This window comes from Indicator indicator, chromosome 2, assembly GCF_027791375.1.
Source record: "Indicator indicator isolate 239-I01 chromosome 2, UM_Iind_1.1, whole genome shotgun sequence".
NCBI classification, from domain to species: Eukaryota; Metazoa; Chordata; class Aves; order Piciformes; family Indicatoridae; genus Indicator; species Indicator indicator.
The window spans coordinates 64,026,615-64,046,167 of record NC_072011.1 but is presented as its reverse complement, the minus strand read 5'-3'; positions in this window follow the sequence as shown (position 1 = coordinate 64,046,167).

Sequence of the window (19,553 nt, the reverse complement as noted above, 5' to 3'; positions counted from 1 at the left end):
TGGGGAAAGCCAACTTCAATCAAGCAGAACTTGTCCTCAAAGGAGCATGTGTGAACAAGTTGTTCCTGATGTTTAAGTGAAAGCTCCTCCCCAGACCTAGCACCCCAGACTCCAGTTAAACAACACTCAACAATATAAACCTTCCAATAAACTTTTCACTGGCCTTAAGTGCATCTTCCCAACTTTTATGGAAAAGAAAGCTTAACCAAGACACCATTTTTAAAAACATTTCCACAACAGCCCGAGTTCATAGAATCATAGAATGGGCTGGCTTGGAAGGGACCTCCAAAGGTCATCCAGTCCAACCCCCTCTGCACTCAGCAGGGACATCCCACACTAGATCAGGTTGCCCAGAGCCCTGTCCAGCCTCACCTTGAATATCTTCAGGGATGAAGCCTCAACCACCTTCATGGGCAATCTGTTCCAGTGTTCCACCACCCTCATAGTAAAGAACTTGTTCCTAACATCCAATCTAAATCTGCTCTTCTCTAGTTTGAAGCCATTGCCCCTCGTCCTGTCCCTGCAGGCCTCTGCAAACAGTCTCTCTCCAGCCTTCCTGTAGCCCCCTTCAGGAACTGGCAGGCTGCTATTAGGTCTCCCCAGAGCCTCCTCTTCTCCAGGCTGAACAAGCCCAGCTCCCTCAGTTCAGAAGGAAAGAAAACAAAACAAAACCAAACACAAAACCAAAACCCCAACACTCGAGAACATCTAAGAACTACTGGACATGCCTTACTGGTCAAGGGCACTTTTCAGAGAGACAGAAACCCATATGTTTTTATCTCATCCCATGCCCTCCTGGCTTAGGAAAAGGAGCCAAGTCCTGTGGAAAGTTGCACTGTGCTTAAATTGGCTTCTGCCTCCAAATGCAGATCTGCCCCTGCCAACACAGGCAGAATGTAAAACCTGCCAGCTGGGTGACAAGCAGGGAAGAGGAGGAGGAGGAGAAGCCTACAAATGATGGCACAAAGAGAGGAGGTAAACCACACAGCCTGGTAGGAGAGAAATGTATGAAGCTGACTGCCAGGTACAGTTACTCCTGTGTAACCTGGAAATGACTGCAATAATGACAGGATTGCTCCTACAGCTGGGGATGTGTTCCAACATTTCTTCCTTGTTATCTTAAAGGATTTCAGGCAAACACAAATCAACCTTGGTTTTGGTTTTTTTTTTTTCATGCCTTCCTTCTAAGTGAACACAAAAGAATCTGTAACTGCTGTTGTCTTGTTTGTTTTTTTTTTTTTTTCCAAGTGGTAATTGGGTTGGTAACAATCCAGAAATCACAGAAACATTCAGGCTGTAAAAGCCCCTCAGGATCACTAAGTTCAACCCAGAACCCTGCTCTTCAAGGTTCACCCCTAAACCATAGCCCCAAGCACCAAATCCAAACCACCTTTAAACACATCCAGGTTTGGTGACTCCACCACCACCTCCCTGGGCAGCACATTCCCATCCCTGACCACTCCTGCTGGGAAGTTTTTTTTCCTACTGTCCAGTCTAGGAAACTTTTTTTCCTACCCAGTCATAGCTTGAGGCCATTCCCTCTTGTTCTATCGCTAATTACCCGGGAGAAGAAACCAACACCAACCTCTCCACAAGTTCCTTTCAGGTAGTTGTAGAGAGCAATGAGGTCTCCCCCTCAGCCTCCTTTGTTTCAAACTAACCCTCCCCAGCTCCTAGGATGTGTCATAGAAATGTTATTCCCTTCCTTCCCCTTTTGAGATTGATTTAAATACTTTTAAATATGACATCAGCCTCGAAGCTTTTCATAGGAACAAAGGCAAACAGGTCAGGAGTGTGTCAAAGTGACATTTAAATGTCAGAGCAGCTCTTACTTTATTAGATATGAAGTAATGTCTGCCTCAGTCACTGAAAAAAAAATATTTAAGCCTATTTCAAATGACCAATGACAGCTCTCCAACAATGATGCCTTTGAGTGGCTCCAGGAAGATGTGGAATAGAAACTGAGAGAGATGATGCTGGGGACACATAGCAGGGAATAAAACTAGGAACTGTTTACCTGCCTGACATGAAGTCAACATGACCACAGTATGTTTGTACTTGCCCACAGTCCGAATTAAAGCCAACAAAAAAAAAAAAAAAAAAAAAAAAAAGAAACAACCAAATCAAACAAAGAACTTATGTGAAGCACCATAGCTCAAAACCAGCAAAACAGATCAAAGGCTACAAAGCTGGGGACAAAAGAGTTTTTTTTTTTCTTTTTCAACATACCTGAGCCAACTTTGCCTTCATCTCTTCATGATGAAAAGTAAACACAGAGGGGGCCAGGGACTTCTGTGCCAGGAACCTGCAATCAGAGGATGGGAAAACAGAGCTGTTGAGTTGCAAAGACAGAAAAGTGAGTCTAAAAGCTATGGAAGTGAAAGGTCTTGCAGGAAGAACTACAGACTGGTTTTACATCCCCAAATGAGGAATTGTCTTACTTGCAGCTTGTCTCCTAAGTATTATTTTGAAGTGAAGAACCACATCCTGACTTGGACCTTCCCAGCAGAGAAGATTAAAGGTGCTTCAACTCCTTCAAGCTGTGCTCTGACCACAGGAGAGCTGGGAGTGGTACATGAAGAGCCTACTCCTGGGCCACAGATTTTTTCTACTCAACACCATCAGCTATCCCCACCCCCTTCAGTGTCACAATTAGGGCAGGACCTGTAGGCCTGGAAGAGCTGCAGAGTTCTTCCTCTGTCCTTCCAATGCCCTCATGTGTATGTGAGCACCTCAGGGTGAGTTCTGGTTCCACAGCCAGGATGTCCTTGGCTGCTGCAGGGCCACCTGGAAGGGCATTGCCTCATTCTGGATGACATGCAGGTGCCCCTCTGCTAAGAAGCAAATGTCCCTTGCTCATTGGCTGATTTCTCCTATGCAGGTCACAGAACAGTTGTCAGCTAATTACCTTCCCTGACTGGTAGCCTAAATTGAATTTGAACCAGGAGTCAAGGGGTTAAAAGGTTTTGTAGCCTGGTGGGAATCTCCTGCTTTTCTAGCTAGGTTGCTGGGGTTGGAGAAGGGAAAGGATGCAAAGTTTCCATGCCTTCCTCCCCTGGCATTTTTAATTTTCACCCCAAAAATTTGTGCTGTTGGTTATTTTATAGACAATTCTTGATGTATTTAGGTTTTTTTGGGTTCGTTTGTTTGTTTTTTTTTTTTTTTTCTATTTAAGAGCTCAGAAATTGTTTCCTTGTCATGCTGGATAATAAGGAAATGATGGAACAAGCTGTGGCTGTGCTGCATTGTGAGCTGACAACGTGTAGGGACCTCTGCTGACAGGAGGACGCTGTCCTTGGTGTCTGTTACACTTCCTTCCTGGTGGCTCGGCAAATACACAGCAAGCAGACATGAAATGCTGCAGACATCCAAACTACCCAAAGTGCAGCTCTCATCCAATGTTATTTCTCTCAAAGATGCTTTGAGAGCTGACAACTCATTTCCTCTGCAGTGAACACTCTGGCTCGTGGCGTCTCCCAGCAATGGAGAGAGCCCCAGCAGCACACAGCTGGTGAGGTGCATTGCCACGTGGTGTTCACCCCTCTGTAACCTCGACATTCACTTGGCATCTCACAGAATCACTGCTGGAAAATGCCCCTAAGGTCACCAAGTACAACCATCTACTTAACACCACCATGGCCATGAACCCATGTCCCCAAGTGCCACACCCACAGGTTTCTTGAACACCCCCAGGGCTGGCTACTCCACCACCTCCCTGGGCAGTCTGTTCCAGTGCCTGACCACTCAGATTTTTCCTTAAGTCCAACCTAAACCTCCTCTGGCACAACTTGAGACCACTTCCTTTTATTCTATCCCTTCTTACTAGGACCAACCCCACCTGGCTCCAACCTCCTCTCAGGGAGCTGTAGAGAGCAATGAGGTCTCCCCTCAGCCTCCTCTTCCCCGCACTCAACACCCCCAGCTCCCTCAGCTGCTCCTCCCCAGCCCTGTTTCTCCAGCCCCTTCCCCAGCTTTGTTGCCTTTCTTTGGACATGCTCCAGTACCTCAATGTCCTTCTTGCAGTGAAGGTCCCAAAACTGAACCCAGTATTCAAGGTGTGGCCTCACTAGTGCCCGGTACAGAGGCACAATCACTGCCCAGGTCCTGCTGGTTACACTACTCCTCATCCAGGCCAGCATTCTGGTGGCTTCTTGGCCACCTAGGCACACTGCTGGCTCATGTTCTGCTGGCTGTCCACCAGTACTCCCAGGACCTTTTCTGCCAGCAGCTTTCTGTCTGCTCTGCCCCAAGCCTGCAGTGCTCATGAGGTTGTTGTGACTCAAGTGCAGAAACCATTCTAGGATTCCTCTGTGCCATCCCTGTGTTCTGCATGTGTCCAACACAGAACCAGAGCTCTGATTTTCCAATCCAGTTCTCTGCAATTGACCCAGCAGCAGGACTCTGAGTTTGGGGTCATAGACAGCTTTCTGAATCCAATTTTCTTCTAGAGATTGTCTGAAGACAAGCAATGGTTTTCTTCACTTTGCAATGCAAATCCCAACCTGATCTGCTGAGCTTCACCCACCCTGTGACACGGTGCTGCACCACCACAGCTGCCAATCAGGATGCTGCCAAATGCCAGCTTTGGGACCCTACATCCCAGCAACCAGCAGCACTGAGACTAACAAGCACAAAGCTCATCTTTTTTTTCCTGAGAAAGAAGTTTCCTGTCCACTGGTGCTCAGCTGAAGCCTACTGTTTGGACCTTGTGAAGCCTGACCCGTTTAGGAGAGGGCAACAGAGTTCCCATGCTCTTTGCTCTGCCAAGTGAGCTTCCAAACAGAAACCACAGGTGTGCCAGCTCCTCTAGACTGCATTTGAAAGACACACAACATGTCAGTGGCATCTGTTCCTTCACAATGACACACTGCCATGGCAAAAGTAGTCTGCTGCTGCTTGTTTGCTCTTACAAAGAGAGAATTGTTTGGGTTGGAAAAGCCTTCTGAGATCATCCAGCCCAACCACTCTCTAGCTCTACCAGTTCTGGTGCTAAACCATAGCCCTCAGCACCACATCTCTGTCTCTGTGAAACACCTCAAGGCATGGGGATTCAGCCACCTCCCTGGGCAACCTGTGCCAGGCTTTGAGAACCTTCCAGTGAAGAAGTTTCTTCCCATGTCCTACCTAAACCCCCTCTGGTGGGACTTGAGGCCATTTTCTCTTGTCCTATCACTTGGTACTAAGGAGAAGGATGTTGGAGTATGGACAATTACCATCCTCACCATACTACTTAGGTCATAAGGGTTATGAAAATGCTTTGCAAGATGATCAAAGAGCCTTTTTCTACTTCCTTATATCCCTTTTTATTTCACCACCACCACTGAGGCATGAAGGATTTGTCCCACATCAAGGGTCTGGAGAACAGGGCTTGTGAGATGCAGCTGAGGGAGCGGGGGGTGTTTAATCTGGAGAAGAAGAGGCACAGGGGAAACCACATTGCTCTCTACAACTTCCCCAAAGGAGGGTGGAGTGAGGTGGGACTGGGCTGCTCTCCTTAGTATTTGGTGATAGAATCAGAGGAAATGGTCTGAAACTGTGCCAGGGGAGGGTTAGGTCGGAGATGAGGAAAAATTTCTTTCCTACAGGAGCAGTCAGGCATTGGAACAGGCTGCCCAGGGAGGTGGTGGAGTCACCACCCCTGGAGGTGTTCAAGAAATGTGTGGCCAGGGCACTAGGCGACATGGTTTAGTGGCCATGGTGGTATTTGGTCTCAGAGGTCTTTTCCCACCAAAACAATTCTGTGATCTAGAAGCAGAAGTGACAAAGGTGAGAAGAGAATTAGGTCTCCTGTACCTGCCTTTTTTTTTTTTTCCTCTACTCTAATCTCCTCACAGTCAAGTCAGGATTTCTGTCCATTCTGTTTTGATTCTGGAGTTGTGAAGTATCTGTCCTGACATGGGGCTGACAAGGAGCTGATACTCATTGGGCAAGCTGAACCCACAATTTCTGACAATCCACTGGCAGTTAAAATGTCTTTGCTGCTGTTATTTGGTGGCTCCTGCTGGTGCTTGGGGAGACTAAAGCTGCCTGAATGCTTCTTCTCCTACTTGAGAAGCTTCTTTGACAGGAACTGACTTGAGGCAATTCTGATGTGCAGCTTAGGTCCTCTCTTGATCTTGTCTTTCCTGAGCATGCACATGCACACCCTTTGGCTTCCTCAAAGATTCCTCCACCCTTTCCAGGCTTCTTTCCCATCACTTGCCCCCTTTGCTTACACATACACCCTGCCACCCAAGTGTCCTGCTACCTAAACATCACCACTGCCAAACACTGAATGCTGCCATGCCTGCTCAGGTCACATCCCTCACAGAATCAGAGAATTGTCAGGGTGGAAGGGACCTCAAGGATCATCCAGTTCCAGTCCCCCTGCCATGGGAAGGGACACCTCACACTAGATCAGGTTGCTCAGAGTCACGTCTAGCCTAGCCTTAAAATCCTCCTCCTTCTCTACTCAGCTAAAGCAAGATCTCAGTTCTCTTGTAACTTTTTGCTTTGTTTTGTTTTTCCAAAAGAAAGAAGAAAAGAATGAAGGTTTGTGGAGTTGGTCACACAACCACAGAACGGTTTAGGTTGGAAGGGACCTTAGACACCAGGTATGGGGATAGAAGCTTCCAAAGTTTACTGTCAAATATTTAAATGTCAACCTAAGGGATGTTCTATCACCCAGGTAGCTCATCCACAGCATCAAATCTTGTGGCTTGGAAAAGGAATTCGTTCATGGCTTGACTGTGTGGTGTAGAATGGAGATGTCTCCTGTAATCACAGAATGGCTCAGGGTGGAAGGGACCTCAGAGATCACCTACTCCAACCTCCCTGCCATGCCCAGGGACACCTCTTGACTAGACTCAGCTGCTCAAGGCCTCATGCAACCTGGCCTTGAACACTCCCAGGCAGGAGGCATCCACAACCTCCCTGGGCAACCTGTCTCACTAACTTCCTACTGAAGAACTTCTTCCTCAGCTCCAGTCTAACCTTGCTCTCCCTCAGCTTCAAACCATCCCCCCTTGTCCTATTGCTACATTCAGATTATGAGAAACTGGAAAATTCCAGGCTCTAACTTTGCTGATCTGTTTGTTTGCCCTTTTCTCTTAGAGAGAGATGCTTGCTTGCCTTTATCCACTGCTCAGAGCTATGTCTGGCCCTGTGGACTTTGGGCTGAAAGGGAGGACAAAGCACTGAGTATAACCCACACAGCCTTCCCTGTTCCTCACTACCTCTCTAAAGCTCTCTGAAGCTTCAGATTATTATCTGAAGCAAGATAAAAATCATTTAAAAAATAAATAAATAAAAGAAGCCATTTATCTAACGTTAATTTGCTACTTAACTCAAGATTCTCAAAAGTGCTGGAGAGCAATAAAAGCCATCATAAAAAAAAATCCATATGTAATTCTAATAGAAATATTTTGTTTTCCAAGAGAGAAGGAAGAAAACAAAGAAATCCTGTACCATGTATCTAATATCAGCTTGGAAGGGGTTCAAAGGCTGATGTTGGAAATACGGCACAGGAATTAATTTCACAAGAGACTACTCCAAGGGGACCTTAGAGCTGCCTTCCAGCAGCTGAAGGGATCCTACAGGAAGGCTCCAGAGGGACTTTTCCTGAGGGTGTCTAGAGACAGACCAGGGGGGAATGGTTTGAAGCTGAGGGAGAGCAGAGTTAGACTGGAGATGAGCAACAAGTTCTTCAGTAGGAAGGTGGTGAGACTCTGGAACAGGTTGCCCAGGGAGGTTGTGGATGCTTCCTGCCTAGGGGTGTTCAAGGCCATGTTGCATGAGGCCTTGAGCAGCTAAGTCTAGTCAAGAGGAGTCCCTGCCCAAGGCAGGGAGGATGGAGTAGATGATCTGTAAGGTCCCTTCCAACCTGAGCCATTCTGTGGTTCTATGACCTGGCAAACTTCAGCTGATATTGCTGGCTGCTGGAAGCCAAGGATGAAGCCAATGTTTACAGCCACTCTTTTGTTTTCTCTTCAAGAAAAATATGCACACAGAGTTTAGTGTCAGCTCACATATTTCAGCAGCTCCCTGTCTTGTTTGTCTTATTCTCAAGGGTTGGCATCCAAGGGCTGTCATGCTGCTGCTTAATAATTCTGACATCTGGTCAGGTCATTTTTCAGCATTAAATGACATGCAGCTTTCACATTTTCCTTTTCCCATCCTAGCTAAACTGATGCTGAAGCTTTCCTTTCACATATGGCAAAAACATCTCCATGTCAAGCTCACTGCTGCTCCTGTTTGTCTAAGCTGCCACATGCCTGGGACATGTCAAACATGCAGTGTCCCCCACATCACTGAGAGAGACTTTTGTCTTCAAGAATCACAGAAACATTCAGGTTTGAAAAGACCCTCAGGATCACCAAGTCCAACTAAGATTCCCTACTTTGCAAGGCTAAACCATGGCCCCAAGCACCACATCCAAACCACCTTTAAGCACATCCAGGGCTGGTGACTCCACCACCTGCCTGGGCAGCACATTCCCATCCCTGACCACTCTTGCTGGGAAAAAAGTGTTTCCTACTGTCCAGTCTAAACTTACCCAGTGGCAGCTTGAGGCCATTCCCTCTTGTTCAGTCACTAATGACCTGTGAGAAGAGACCAGCAACAATTTCTCCACAGCATCCTTTCAGGTAGATGTCTGAGACTTCTTCAACCTGAGAGCAAGATTTCAGAGAGAAGAGAGAATCAGTTGCAGCTGCTCCCTTACAAAGGACTACTCAAAACTCTTATTCTGCAATTTCCTGTTGATTCCATGGTCAATTCCTCAGCCTGTGGTCAGACTCTACCATCTGCTTTTGACATTGCTTGGAAACCTGAAACAGGCAGAAGTGTCTTCCACCCTAAAACTGCTCCCAAAGGCTGCTGAAGCCCTGAAGCGAGGTGTTTCAAGGGGGAAGGCCAGCACCCTTAAAGTCACCTTGCCTTATCCTTCACCACTCACAGAATCAAGCCACAGGAAAATATTTCTCTGTGTCTCTCCTGAAGCACAGACCCCTGCTCTTGGGTGGTTGTGGCAGTTTTAGGCTGGTTCCAGGAAAATTTTCCACAGATCTTGAGCAAAAAGCAACAGAACGTAAATAAGTCACCAAAAAGAAAATAATGAAAAGGTTTGAATAATCATAGAATCATAGAATCAGTCAGGGTTGGAAGGGACCACAAGGATCATCTAGTTCCAACCCCCTGCCATGGGCAGGGACACCTCCCCCTGGCCTGGTACCTAACAGAAAGCTGGTTCTATAAACTAACTGCTGCTCTCTTTCTGGCTTCCTTTGCTCTGCAGATACTAGCTGGTGACTTTTGCTTAGCTGTTGCTGTGTTCTTTGTGGTGGGGAAGTGCTAACAGCAACTCTCCGCTCTTCTCTCTCCTTTACCTTGTACAGGGGGAGGGAAGGGAGCAGGGAGGGGGAAGCTAGTAGTAGCCCCTGGTTTTGTCCAGAGGGGCTCTTGTGCTGTTTAAATTGCAAATATATGTAAATATTGCATATTTTGTACATATTCATTGCATTCCATATTTTAGATTGTAGTTTTGCTTGTAAATAGAGCTTCATTTGCTTTCCAACTGAGCTGGTCTGGCAATTTTATGTTGGGGGGGGGGGGTGGGGGGGGTGGGGGTGGTGTGTGTGATTTCAACCCACCACACTGGCTTTGGACCAGAGCCTACAATCCTGGCCCTGTTCAAAGCCATGGCAAACCCCAGAAGTGTAGATTTCCACAGGGCATCCTGCAGCCTGGACCCTCTGAGACAGCACTGAGACGCTGAGCATCTTGACAGCACCTGCATGAATAAAGCAGTTTGATGCACTTTCTGGAAGCAGGGAAGGAGAAGGCAGGAAGAACCATTCTGTTCCCCAGGTTTGATCTAAGAGGAGAGCTTAGCCTCTTAGAAGACTATGCAAATCCCAGGCTGCTTTTCCTTTTTTTTTTAAGTGGTAATTACAGTGAGTGTAGCTCCCACCATTATTTGCACCCCATGACATTATGTTAAATTCTGTGCCAATTAATTTATTATTTGCCTGATGCTCTCGAGTGCCCTTCAGACACTCTTGAAAATAATGATTTGGGGCCTTAGTAAAATACTGTAATGAGTAAACCCCCTGAAGTCCTAGCTGATGACCACCAGCAGTATTTCAAACAGGCACAGGCTTGGGGCTTCAGGGCTTTGTTATGTTTAGTATTGCTGGAAGGAAGTGGAGCAAAGCTAATCATAGAATTGTCAGGGTTAGAAGAGACCTCAAGGATCATCCAGTTCCAGTCCCCCTGCCGTGGGCAGGGACACCTCACACTAGATCAGGTTGCTCACAGCCACATCCATGGTGATGTGAATGATGAGCTGAAACTTTCTAAAGATCTCTGATCTTGGGAGGCAAAAGAAAACTGAGTTTCTTCACACAGAGGCAGTGCTCTGAAAGGCTCTTGTTGTGTTCCTGTGTTAATTGATGGAAGAACCAGAGCAACAGAACCACACACAAGTGTTAGCTCATCTTCCTGGCAACCCAGACTGCCTTTGGAACCCTTGACACCTGAAGCCCCACTTCGACTGCTGCAAACCAAAGCGAGCTTCTGTGCAGCTCAGAGTGCAAAACACACTGCTGTGGGCATGCCTTCCCTGCAGCCAGGGGGACACCAAGGCCTCTGCATTCTGGACCAGGAATGTGCTCATTTGGATAAGGTAACTGAGATGAGAACAGGGAGGAAGAGAGGGAGGAATCAATTTGCAAAGAGATGCTCTTCAGTTGGAATTAGGGGATCCATACTCTTTGTTAAGCCACAATTTAAGTCACTCCCTGTTAAGCCACAAATTAAGTCAAGAGAGACAGGGATCTGATGGAGAGAGCCCAACAGAGAGCTATAAGAATGATTAGGGGACTTGAGCGTCTCTGCTATGAAGAAAGGCTGAGAGCCCTGGGGCTGATTAGTCTGGAGAAGGGAAGGTTGAGAGGGGATCTGATCAATGTCTATCAATATCTGAGAGGTGAGGGTCAGGATGAAGGTGCCAGGATCTTTTTGGTGGTGCCCAGTGACAGGACAAAGAACAACAGGGACAAGCTGGAACCCAGGAGGATCCACCTCAACATGGGGAGAAACTTCTCTGCTGTGAGGGTGCTGGAGCCCTGGAGCAGGCTGCCCAGAGAGGTTGTGGAGTCTCCTTCTCTGTAGACTCCACCTGGATGTGTTCCTGTGTGATCTGCTCCAGGTGATCCTGCTCTGGCAAGGGGCTTGGACTGGATGATCTTTGGAGGTCCCTTCCAGCCCCTAACATTCTGTGGTTTTCCCTTATTTTCCTGAAGGCAAACACAAGTGTGTTTTCTGTAACTAAAATACACTCGTGAGTGGGTTCTGTACACTCCTAAAGCCAACACCTTCCTGAGAACTTACAGTTGACACCAATCAGAGGCACTACAGATGTGGCTAGCAAGGACAAAGCCAGTACTTTCAGGTTGTGTTTTCCTCCCCCTCACAAGAAGGTCTGGAAGAAAGTGGCACATTCTTAAGGGAGAACATCAGCAACAACAGCGCCAAACTTCACTAGATGCTCCATTTTGCATCTTAAACACTTTTCTCCCCTATTTGTTTTGTGCTGCCTGCAGTTAGGTTTCTGAGCAGGTGCTTCAGAGCAAACACAAGCCTGTATGCTGGAGTTCAAAGACTCTCTTGTCTCCCCACATCCCCTCCTACTGCCTCCTTCCCAGCTCACGGACAAGACTCTGCAGGTCATTTAACAGCCCTCAGGAGGGTTCAGACTCTATCACCCTGTACAGGTGAAATAAGAAGATGCCTCCTTCAGGTGCACTCTGCACAAGCAGTCTCATGAGCTTACCTCCCACCTCTCAGAAGGTCAGAACATGACTTACATCTTTCTTCACCCCTCCTGGCTATCTGTCTCTTCTTGAGCTCCTTTCTCCCCCTGCTCTTTTCACCTGACAATTGGTTTGGTGGAGTAATGCTCATGAGTCACTTTTTGTACAAGGATGCAAATTCAGATCCTTGAAATCAAGAATCATAGAGTCAGAGTGACAGAGCCAGAGAGTGACAATGTCATAGAATCATAGTCAGAGCGATAGAGTCACAGAATCATAGAGTGACAGAGCCAGAGAGTGAGTGTGACAAAGTCATAGAATCACAGTGATAGAGCTATAGAGTGAGAGTGTCATAGAATTGCAGAGCCAGAGTCATAGAATCAAAGAGTGGCAGAGCCAGAATCATAGAGTCATAGAACCTTGGATTGACAGAGTCATATAATCATACAGTCATGGAATCATAGAGCCATAGATTCATAGAATCACAGAGTCCTACAGTCCTAGAATGGTAGGGGTTGGAAGGGACCTCCAGTGAGTGTCCAACAGAGGCTACAAGGATGATGAAGGGACTGGAACTTCTGTCTGATGAGGAAAGACTGAGAGCCCTGGGGCTGTTGAGTCTGGAGAAGAGAAGGCTGAGAGGGGTTCTGATCGATGTCTCTCTTGGGTGTCAGGAGGAAGGTGCCAGGCTCTTTTTGATGGTGCCCAGTGCTAGGACCAAGGGTAATGGGTGCAAGCTGGAACCCAGAAAGTTCCACCTCACCACAAGGAGACACTTCACTGTGAGGGTGCTGGAGCCCTGGAGCAGGCTGCACATAGAGGTTGTGGAGTCTCCTTCTCTGGAGACTTTCAAGACCCACCTGGATGTGTTCCTGTGTGACCTGCCCTAAATTATCCTGAAGACCAGAGACCAGAAGAGCTTCGTTTCAGTGGCGGGCAATCAATGCAAACCCAATAATGCCAATAAAATAGGCATAAAAATTGTGATGTTCACTCTTTGGGGGCTGCATCATTGATGAACTGTTGGTGACAAAGCACAAGTAGCTGCACAGAGCTGTGACATGTGGATTTTTCCCCCAAACTGGGATCTCTGGCTGTATTTCTGATAAAGCCAAAAAAAAAAAAAGAAATAAGCATTTTCCCTGCACCCCTGGGAACTGCTGCCTAAGGAGTCCTGTAACTCCAAATTTGTGCTGATTAATTTCAGCACTGAAACCACCTCAAGAGATCAGTGGGTGTAAAACTGACACTGAAGGTATTTTCTGCAGCTAAGCTTCCACACCAAAATATCTCAAAGGACAGGGGGAAGGGCAGGAGGAAATGTGCTAAAAATATCTGTCTGTGTTTTCTATGTTGAAAAGAGGCTGCTGAACAGAAAACCCCACAGCATAAGATTTAATCCCTGTCTGATGTGCACCATCAGCTAAGGTTTTGCAGCTGACAAGACTGAAGGATGGGATGGGTGCCATCCAGAGGGACCTGGACAGGCTGGAGAGGTGAGCTGAGGAGAACCTTATGAGGTTTAATAAGGCCAAATGCAAGGTCCTGCACCTAGGTCAGGGCAACCTTTGATATCAACCTGGGATGGAGGATGATGAGACTGAGAGCAGCCCTGCAGAGAAGGACTTGGAGGTGCTGGTGCATGAGAAACTGGCCAGGAGCCAGCAAAGGGCACTTGCAGCTCAAAAGGCCAATAGCATCCTGGGCTGCATCCAAAGCAGCATGGCCAGAGATGGAGAGAGGAGATCCTGCCCCTCTGCTTTGCTCTGCTGAGCCCCCATCTGCAGGGCTGTGTCCAGCTGTGGGACCCCCAGCACAAGAGGGCCTTGGACCTGCAGGAGAGGGCCCAGAAGTCACCAAAATGACCAGAGACTAAAGCCTCTCTGCTACAAAGGCAGGCTGAAAGAATTGGGCTGTTCAGCTTGGAGAGAAGGCTCCAGGGAGGACTTAGAGCTGCATTTCAATATCTGAAGGGGACCTACAGGAAGGCTGGAGAGGGACTGTTTAGAAGGGCTTGAGGTGATAGGATGAGGGGCAATGGTTTGAAAGTGGAGCAGGGGAGATTTAGGTTGGACATCAGGAGGAAGTTGTGCACAAGGAGAACGGTGAAACACTAGAACAGACTGCCCAGGGATGGGGTTGAAACCCTGTTCCTGGAGCCATTCAATGATGTGTCCATGGTCAGCCTGCTCTACTTGGAGGTGTCCCTGCTGAGAGCAGAGGAGTTGGACAAGGAGACCTTGGAGGGTCCCTTCCAACCCGATGCCATCTGTGACTGTGAATTCTGAGGTGTGAGATTTTCAGATGCAACTTTCCTTTCTTTCTGAAAGCTTTCCAGGTTCACTGGACACAAACCAACTTCCCTCTACACTGAAAGATACCAAAGGATTCAAAATTTGCATTCGTAACCGCTGCAGCCTTCTCCCTGTTCTCTTTGTGAAGGGAAGAAATGCAAGGAGCAAGTGAAAATAAGGAAGGGAACATAGCAGTGTGCAGATTTGACACCTTGCCTGGGCTCTGCTGCTGCTTTGGCAGGAGTGGCTCTTGACTCCATTTCAGTGAGACTCTGTCTGAAAACAGCCTGTGTGCTGTCTCCCTGCCTGTGCCATGAGGTTCACTCTGCTCCTAAGAAGAGCAGAGACTCTCTTACCATCTCTGCCACACAGCCTTCACACACAGAATCACACAGAATGGTAGGGGCTGGAAGGGACCTCCAAAGATCACCCAGTCCAATCCCCCTACCAGAGCAGGATCATCTGGAGCAGGAACACAGGAACACACCCAGGCAGGTCTTGAACATCTCCAGAGAGGAAGACTTCACAACACCCCTGGGCAGCCTGTTCCCATGTTCTGTCACCCTCACAGGGAAAAAAATTCTTCCCCGTGTTTCCATGGAACTTCCCTGGGCAGGATAAAAGAAGACTTAGGAAATGAGACTGGCTCCCTGTTTCTTCACAGGGGTGATTTTATCCCAAGATACAGAGATCTGTTGCATTTTACTTTTAATGCCACAGCCTCCAGAATGTAGCTGAGAATCAAAATATCTCTGAGAATGGAAAATCACTGAGAAAGAGAATGGAAAAATCACTGAGCAAGAGGAGGGTAGGCAGAGAGAGCAGCTCTCAGGCAGGCTGGCATAGGTGAGTGTCTCTGTTTGAGGGGGGAACTTCAGCCTACTCCCTGACTGCAAAGACTGAAAGTGAAATAAATTACCATGGGATACAAAAGAAAAATAATGCTAAGGTCTATAAAACTCATTGGCTTGCTAAGCACAGGCTCACAGGATGTCAGGGGTTGGAAGGGACCCACATAGATCATCAAGTCCAACCCCCTGCCAGAGCAGGGCCATACAATCTAGCTCAGGTCACACAGGAATGCATCCAGAGGGGCCTTGAAAGTCTCCAGAGAAGGACACTCCACAACCTCTCTGGGCAGCCTGCTCCAGGGCTCTGTGACCCTCAGAGTGAAGAAGTTCCTCTTCAAGTTGAGATGGAACCTCCTGTGCTGTAGTTTATATCCCTTGCTCCTTGTCCTATCCCAGGGTGCAACCGAGCAGAGCCTGTCCCCTCCCTCTTGACCCCCAGCCCTCAGATATTTAGAAACATTTATTAAATCTCCTCTAAGCCTTCTCTTTTCCAGACTAAAAAGCCCTGGGCCCCTCAGCCTCTCCTCACAAGGCAGTGCCCCAGTCCCCTAATCATTCTTGTAGCCCTCCGCTGGACCCTCTCCAGCAGGTCCCTGTCCCTCCTAAACTGGGGAATGCAGAGCCAAACACAGTACTCAAGATGAAGTCTCACCAGGGCAGAGCAGAGGGGGAGAGGAACCTCCCTAGATCTGCTGGACACACTCTTCTTAATACAGCCCAGGATCCCATTGACCTTCTTGGCCAGGAGGGCACATGGCTGTCCCATCTAAACCATCAGTGTCTACAATCTATTTGCATAGGAAAACATGAAAAGACACTGAACATAGAAAGAAAATCCAATTAAATGCCAAGTGAAAAACCTCTGCTCTGAGGATAGGATGGAACTGCTTGTTAGGAACCTGAGTGAAGGAGTCAATATCTCTTGCTCAGGAATGTCATGTTGGCTAAAAGTTAACTGAGTCAAGTCAGCTGATTGAAGGCTTAATTATGACCCATAAAGCCAAAAGGATTGTTGGTCTTTTTTTTTTTTCCTTTGACAGACATACAGACTGTCTGATAGGCAATTTTTAAAAAGGCTGAGAGGAAAACAGGGATTTGGGGTTCACCATTCAACTCCTGTCTTGCTGGCCTGCCCATGAGAACTAAGTAACTATTTCAATTATAATTTGGGAAGAGGCAAGAGCAAAAATGTTAAGGAGAGAAAGGCTTTTTAGCCTTGACTGTTGGGGATTTTTTTTAGCTAATAGGGATATAGAACTGTTTATGCCTCTACTCTTTCTCTCTTTTCTTCTTCTGTGACTTCTGCTTGCAACCAATCTCTCTCTCTCTCTCTCTCCCCCATGGCCTTGTCAGGGGATCTCTGTTTTGACTACTGCGTGAGGTAGCCAGGAAGAGGGAGGGAGTGGAGGAGGAGGTAAACGATCCTGCTGGATCCATCCAGGGGGATCTGAGGAGTTCCTGTGTTGTTCATCAATTGTGAATACCTACATATAGTAGCTAGATTGTCTGTTTCACAGTCTCACAGTCTCTGAAGGGACCTCAAGACATGATCAGGTCCAACCCCCCTACCAGAGCAGGATCACTTAGGGTAGTCTGCTCAGGAACACATCCAGGTGGGTTTGGAAAGTCTCCAGAGAAGGAGACTCCACAACCTCTCTGGGCAGCCTGTTCCAGTGCTCTGTCACCCTCACTGTAAAGAAGTTTCTCCTCATGTTGAGGTGAAATCTTCTCTGTTGCAGTTTGAACCCACTGTTCCTTGTCTTATCACTGTGAACCACCAGTTCTTACTTCTAGACTGTAGTTTTGCTTGCCAGTAGAGCTTCAGTCACTTCCATCCCAAACTGAGCTACAATTGGCAATTTATTGTGGGGATGATTCTCCAAATTAGTTAGGGGAGGAGGTGATTTCAACCCACCACAGGGAAGCAGAGGACCAAAGAGAGTCAGTAAGTGCCTTCAGTCGTGTCCTTGTGGGAGAACTGAGGTGGAGGAGACTTGGATGGCCCGTCGCTGTCAAGAAGCGAGGAACTGCCTTCTCCCAAGGGAGGCATCTGGGCTCCATTTCCAGAGGCCAGCCTGGCAGCGTGCCCTCAAGCCAGCTCTGCTGTTTACTCTCTTTTAGTAACGTTCTACAGGCTCAAAACAGCATTCCAAGATCAGTCCTGTGACGCTGAGCATAACTACATCCTCAGGAGGCCTTGGTTGGAAATGTGGCCCTGGGCTGCCTGCTCAGGTTGGAGGTGTCCCTGCTGAGTGCAGGGGGGTTGGACAAGATGAGCTTTGAGGGCCCCTTCCAACCCAGTGCAACCTGTAAAGCTCTATCTAGCACCAGATCTGAAGCTCTGAATCTGCAGCAAGATCCAGCACTTCAGGGACCCAGCTAGCAGTGCAAGGTTAGTACCAGGGTCAAGACAGAAAACCAGACATCTCTTCTGGAAAACAAAAATTCAGAATCAAATTGAGAATAAATAAAACTAAAAACAGAGGAGTGTGCATTAATCTGCCCCTTGTGCCTCAACATATTTTGTTTTTCTGGGGGGTTCACTCCTAGTAGGACACAGTGCTTGAAGGAAAAGGAAAGCTGAAGGAGGCAGAGAAATACTGAGTGACAACAGTATGCTCAGAAAGCTCTCTTTCAAAGCAAGCTCCCAAAATAGGCAGCCCAGCTGTTCTTCACTTTCTAATCAGCCTTCCTGATACAATGGAAGTTCATCCCCAATGACACTTCCTCATTCCTCTGATGCTCCTGGCAAGAAAGCTGGAAAAGCAAACGTTGGAAAAGAAGATCAGCTTAATCCACCTCAGCTTAACTGTGCAGGTGAACTCAGGAGGAAATGATATTAAACTGCAGTCTGTGACAGTTTTTGGCTCTTTAGCCCCTGCCCCCTCCCTCCACTAAACAGCAAATCCTTGTTGAAGATTGCTCTGTGTTATGGATGCTGCTAATTACTCTGCTTCTGCTGCTACATTTGGCACTTGGAGTAGCTTAAAACAGAAATAACCCTGCCACTGGCCCCAGAAACACAGAATGGTAAGGGTTGGAAGGGACCTCTGGAGATCATTAAGTCCAACCCATCTGCCAGAGCAGCACCACCTAGGCCAGACCACCCAGAAATGCATCCAGATAGGTCCTGAAAATCTCCAGAGAAGAAGACTCCACAACCTCTCTGGGGAGCCTGCCCCAGGGCTCCAGCACCCTCACCATACAGAAGTATCTCCTCATGTTGAGGTGGAACTGCCTGGGTTCCAACTTGTCCCTGTTGTTCCTTGTCCTGTCACTGGGTACTACCAAAAAGATCCTGGCACCTTCATCCTGACACCCACCCCTCAGATATTTATAGACATTGCTCAGATCCCCTCTCAGCCTTCTCTTCTCCAGACTAAACAGCCCCAGGGCTCTCAGTTTCCACAGCAGAGATGTTCAAGTCCCTCAATCACCCTCAGAGATCTCTGATGGACTCCCTCCAGCAGGTCTCTGTCTCTCTTGAATTGGGGAGCCCCAAACTGGACACAGTATTGTAGGTATGGTGTCAGCAGGGCAGAGTAGAGGGGCAGGAGAACCTCCCTAGCCCTGCTGGCCACACTTTTCTTGCTGCACCCCAGGATGCCATTGGCCCTTTTGGCCAGAAGGGCACATTGCTGTCCCATGCAGAACTTGCTGTCCAGCAGCACTCCAAGGTCTTTCTCCATGCAGCTGCTGTGCAGCAGGACAGCCTCTAACCTGTCCTGGTGCCTGGTGTTGTTCCTCCCCAGATGCAGGACTCTGCACTTGTTGAAGTTCATAAGATTCCCTCTGCTCAGCTCTCAGCCTGTCCAGATCTTGTTGGATTCCAGCACAGCCTGGGAGGTGTCAGCCACCCCCACAGTTTGTTATCATCAGCAACCTTGGTAAGGATGCACCCAGTCCCCTCACCGAGGTCACTGATGAAGATATTGAGGAAAACTCAACCTGGTCCTGACCCTTGGAGAACATCACTGACCACAGGCCTCCAACTGGACTCTGAGCCACTGATCAGGATGCTCTGAACCCTGCTGTTGAGCCAGTTCCCAACTCACCTCACAGCCCAAACTCTTCTTGAGTTCCCCCACGAGGGTGTTAGGGGAGATGCTACCAAACCTGAAATATGGTTTTCTTTATCACATGCCCTACATGATAGACTGTCCAGCACTGCACCATCCTGCTGGCCAGACCTGCTGTCCCAGTGGCACTGGGCTTGCAGAGCATGCCACATTTAGTCATGCATCCAAGCACCACCCTGCTGACAGCTACAGTGAGCTGCTGAGGGCAATTAAAATGGTGTTATTAATGGTAATCAAGGATTGACATCACCTCCTGCTCAGCCCATGTCATTGACTAGAAACAAAAAGAAGCTCAATTAATTCTGTGTTCAGAGCTTGGGCTCCCTTTAAGCTGTGGAAGCAGCAATTAATTGAGGCTTCTTGTTTTGGGTGGGATAGAACCAAAAATAAACCAGAAACAGAGAGGCATTTGGGTAGTTGTTTTCTCTTCTAATAAGAGCACATTTTACCCTTAAGGTCAGAAGTGTGACATATGTTCTACCTTGTGCTCCAAAAATAATGATCTGTGGGGGTCACCTGAGATACACATGGGGTCAC